A 5,344-nucleotide genomic window follows, 5' to 3' on the forward strand; every position below is an offset into this window, starting at 1 on the left:
AAGTAGCAAAAGATCAGCTGAAAGCTGAAGAGGTAAAAAACTGTCTAAAAGCTAAAAGTGGCACAACGCTAGCTAAAATATCATTGTTGGATAGCTAAAATCTAACGTAACAAAAGGCTAGCTTAAAGCTAAAAGTAACAAAAATCTGGCTAAAAACTAAACTTGGCACTTTGCTGGCTAAAAGTATCAAAGGGATAGCTAAAAGCTAAAAGCAGCAAAAGGCTAGTTTAGATGCAAAGAGTAGCACAATGCCAGCTAACGGCAGTAGAACAGTAGCTAAAAGTAGCGTTGGAAAACTAGATCTGAGACAGAATACTGAAACAAGTTTCACAGAGAACGTTTTGAAGGAACTGGAGAGATCGCTGTGTATTTCTACGAGCAAAATATCTGTTAATGAATTTAAATATTTTGAAAAGTATTGAAGTTACAAAATCCAAAAGTCATAGCGCCCATGTCCTGAATGAGCTGAAGGTTTTGAGACTTGAATGGCTAAAAAAGCATGAAGTCTGAAGGAACAGACTTTGAACAGCTAGTTCTGGATGTCATCATCAAACTGGTTGATCCACCATGAGAAGGTGCTGCTTATAAGACTGAGTTTGTTGCAGCTCCTCAGACTGAAGAAGTCCTCTGGATAAACGATGAAACTTTTCAACAAAGAAGAATCCGTCCAGAGGACCTGACTCTACCTGGTTGGATGTATCTACCTGATCACTGAGCATGCATCAGGACCTCTGAAGGAACAGGCTGCGAAAAACAGAAAATTTAAACCAGGAAAAGAATTTTGTGAAAAATTCAAACAAATTTCCCCCTAAAATCCCAAAGTATGGACCACTAAGCTCTCTAACAGTAGGAGCTAACACCGTCAGGTCAATGGCAGTCCACGTTTAAAACGTTCATGAAACCACCGTACGGTTCTGGTCCAAACGAGCCAGCATCCGCTGCGGTTGGTACCTGGTCTTGCGGTGGTGAGCGGAACTCGCGGGTCCTGCGAGCCGTCTCGGCGGCCGACATGGTGAAGGCCCTCATCAGCTGGTTGTAACGCACGCGCTGGTTCTTCTGAACGCCCTGCATGAAGTTATTGGAGTAGGCCACGATGGTCTCCACCCGGTGCCGGAGCTCGCAGTCGCAGAAGTACTGCAGAAGGGTGCACATCTGAAAGAACGGACGAGAGCTTTGAGTCGCCTGAGACAACGTGAAAACATAAATCAACGTGTTTGATAAAAAACCTGCAGTTTGACGGACTCCGGCAGCTTCATCTGAAGTAGTCCTTCCTCCAGACCCTCCTCCTCATCTTTGGCTTCTGCTTCCACTGCCTCCTTCTCCTCCTCTGCTTTCTCTCCGTCTACCTTACCTCCTTCTTCCTTCTTCCCACCTTCCTCTTTAGACTCCTCCCCCTCCTCCTGATCCTTCAGCTCCTCTTCCTCCTCATCACCGACTCCCTCATCCTCGAGTTCGGCGTCCTCCGTCTCTTCCTCGCACTCTCCTCCCTCCTCAGCATTTTCTCCTCCTTCCTCCTCCTCCTCTTCCTTCCCGCTGAAAACGTTGGGATCGATCATCTTGAGGATGTGTTTGGTGTCTTCGTCGTTGAAGATGCCCATGATGAGCAGGGTGCTGATGAGTTTGAGGATGGGGACGAAGTGGAACTCAACGCTGCCACCTACTGGATCACGCATGGCTTGGCTCCCATCCAGCACGGCCTCAGTTAGCATGCTAATAGCTCTGGTTTTGAGATCCTGAAGATAAAAAAGTAAACAATGAGCAAAATGAGCCGTTAGATTTGCTCCTTTGGTGCGTTCTTATCATTTATTTTACCTGCAGAGGTAAAACTGGACTGAGTGTGTAAATATCCGGGTCTGTTCCGACAAAGTTGATGGAAGAGAAATGCAGCTTTGGTCGTAAGCAGGTGGTGAGGCCGACGCCGGGCAGAGAGTGGGCCTTCTTGGTGTCCGGGTAGAGCTTGATGCTGAGCGTCTCCTCGGTCATGGGGACGATGAACTCCTTGTTGGTGCCCAGGCGGGCCCGTTTGGCCGACTCCAGGTGGATGCTGATGAGCAGGTCGTAGTACCCGCTGCGCAGGGGTCCGGGAAGGTAAGTGTTCTCGGTGGAGTAGAAGAGCTGCGACTCGTCCACGTGGCTGCACAGCGCGTGAGCCACTCTGTTGTTCCCGAGCGCGCACACGGCGCAGTACAGCATGAGCGTGTGGTAGTGGAACTTCATGAGATCCAGGCGCTCCGACAGCTCCAGGATGTCGATGCACCTGCAGGACCAACACCGGATGAGGAACAGTTCGTTAAAACTTCGGCTTGTGTTTTGACTGTTGGTGCGACGCTGCGAGAAAACACATGTTTCTCCATAAATCGCCCGTTTGAACATCGTCCACTATACAGGAATGGGTCTTTAAAACTGATCGTGAAGCGAGCGATCAAACGTAACCTAACCATGGAGTTATATCAACCACCAGAGGGCGCACTGGTCACCTGACCTTGTGATTCGCTGCAGGACGGCGGCCATTACCAAAACAGGCAAACGTCTGCACTTGGTGTTTTGGTAGATATTCACTAAATAGCCCCGATAAGAGCCGACTGTGTAAAAAACGTCTAAAATAATAATAAAATGCATGTAATAGAACTATAATACAATATTAGAATGTACATAATGTACCAATGCCAGATAGCTGTGTGCTACGTATGTTAGCAACAGACGAGAAACATCAACATGGCTCCTTCCACAAGTCGTTAGATTTGATCTTATTTACCTCGAAGTGAATGTGCTCCGACCAGAATTGAAGATAATAATTTAACCGTTTAAAAGTAACCTATAAAGCCGATTTAATGGATGTTAATTATTGAATTGTCTCGTAGAAAGTAGCGTCTGCGGCAGATATCGCTGTGCTGCACAGGACGAATCACGCTACAGTTTGGTTTGTTTGGCTGTCTGTTAGCAAAATATCAAGTTAAACACTGAACAAGTTTTAAGGAAACTCAGCAGGAAATCATTCGATGTTCGACTTCAGCTGCATAACTTGATTCAAGATGGCCGCCACCGCGTCACAGCCACTGTGATGACCTCACCGCTTTTGTATTTTCTCAAAAACATACCGACAATTTTCAAACCCGTCAATGTTTGAAGTCGAAATGAGTTTGTTTTACATTTAAGATGCTACGCTGTCATTCTGAGTTCAATGTGCACGTTTGCTCTGTAATTTAAAATATGATTACTTTGTTTTTGAGTTGTCAGAACTGCGTCACGCTGAAGCACATGTGCATGACGAAATCCAGGAAATAGACTGAGCCGCACACATGCTGAGTTTGCTTTTATATTTTTTAAGGCTCAAACTATTTTAAAATTTGTTCAAAAAATTAAAACCGACGCCCACTTGAGGAGTTTAACCTGAGCCGTTTGCCTGCATGGCCCTTCATGGTTCTAACCCTACAACCAGTAAGGACCAGAACCGGACTCGGGTCTGACCTGTTCTCCTCGGGGATGTGCAGAGCCATCATGATGAGAGGTTCAACGCACTCCACCATCCAGCCCAGCCTCTCGCTCATTTTGCCCATCTCCGGTTTCAGAAAATTGTTGGGCATGCGGCTCCAGATGACCGGGGTCAGCATCTGGACGTCCAGCCTGGGGGGGCACTGGGGGACGGGATTCTTCCGTTCGCTGCGGAACATGGCTGCTGAGATTGGCATGATGTTCTGACGAGAACAGGACAGCAGAGGGGAAGGTTAGTCACAGAAATTAAAAACACAATTTAAGGACAGGAAAGGAGGAATAAAAACAAAGAAAAACATTTAACTTTGTGGTTACACTGGTGGATGGTTACTGGTGGACGGTTACTGGTGGACGGTTACCGGTGGACAGTTACTGGTGGACGGTTACTGGTGGACGGTTACTGGTGGACGGTTACTGGTGGACGGTTACTGGTGGACGGTTACTGGTGGACGTTCTATTACAATTTTTTTTTTTTGGCACATAAAAATTACAAGTTGTAAGAATCCAGGCACACAATTGCGTTGCTGTTTCTAACCTACTTATTCATTGTAAACAAAACTCAAAGAGGGGGGCAGAGTTAGGAAACACCCTCAGATGCAGAGGCGCCACCAGGGGGGGGGGGCGTGGGGGCAACGACTGCCAAGATCCTCCAGTCTGCGCCAGCAGCAGCTGCTGCTTCTTCTTCTGCACGTCTGCCTCCTCATCGTCACTTCCTGTGCTCATGTTTGCACGACTCGCATCGGACAGGAAGTCTCCTCGAGGACAGACGGCACCTGTTCCTGTGGTTGACCTTTGTGACCTTCAGCATCAGTTTTAAAGGGTCGAGGCTCCAACCTGCTTAGGAAAAAGGATTTGATATTTGCTCTGACCTTGAGTTTTCCCAGCTCCAGCTGGGCCATGTTCTGGTTGGTGGGCTGAATGAAGACCGCAGGGAACAGTTTGGTGTTGGGCTCCACCTGAAACAACAAAATCCACAACAAGTTTAGATTTGGCAGCGTCGGACGCTCGAACGCAGCTGCCCACGACCGTTGATGCATCACGGACCGATTTCACACGAGACGATGTTCCTGCGGAGCGGAGGGAACAGAGAAGTTTGTTTCTCACTCATCTGTACTCGGGTCAGCTTGTGGGCTTTCTTGTTCAAGTAAACTTTAAAAAAAAAGCTTTTTCATTAAATACACAGTTTGAATGTTGAGGTCCGAAAAACTGAAGAAGCTGAAACTGAGTTGTTAAAAGCTAAAATGATCAGAACAGAAACTAAAACTAGCTAAACCATAGCTAAAAGCTAAAATCTGCAACAGTGGAGACAATCCTAAATTAGCAAGAACAAAAGCTGAAAAATAAAATTATCCGAGCAGCAGCAACTTAGAACCAGCCGATTAGCTAAAAACTAACATAAGCCAAACAGAAGCTGAAAGCTAAAAGCTAAACAAGTATACAGAAATAGATTTAATTAATTCAGAAAGATCTTCATGTGAATAAAGTATAAAAACTACAAATACCAAAAGTTGCAGCCGTAATGCCTTCAACAAGCTGAATGTTTTCAAACCTGAAAGGCTGAAGCAGCTAAAAGCATGCTGAAGAAATGCTGAGCGAACAGCCCACAAAGTGAGGCCGAGGCGAGCGCAGGAAAGAAATACGAACAAAAGAAGTCGATTTAAATTTGTAATTTATGATATTATCAAGATTTATTTATTTTTTTAAGAAAAGTTTGTGCAGCACAGTCCCGACTGATCCACGGACCGGTCCCTGTCACACGTTTGTATTTTGTACGTTGGTGCGTTCTGACTGATTTTTACGCAGTTCACCAGAAAGAAATGACAATTATGACAAAACATTTGTCAAGTTCTCG

General features: G+C 45.9%; 1 protein-coding gene across 1 annotated transcript in view; it reads left to right on the forward strand.

Annotated features, from left to right (window-relative positions):
- LOC119410803 (ryanodine receptor 1) overlaps positions 1-5,344 on the forward strand; it is a gene marked incomplete at its 3' end in the record, with an annotated part of 52,287 nt that overhangs the window by 17,109 nt on the left and 29,834 nt on the right.

The sequence above is a fragment of the Nematolebias whitei genome, chromosome 6 (genome assembly GCF_014905685.2).
Source record: "Nematolebias whitei isolate Nwh7 chromosome 6, NemWhi1, whole genome shotgun sequence".
NCBI classification, from domain to species: domain Eukaryota; kingdom Metazoa; phylum Chordata; class Actinopteri; order Cyprinodontiformes; family Rivulidae; genus Nematolebias; species Nematolebias whitei.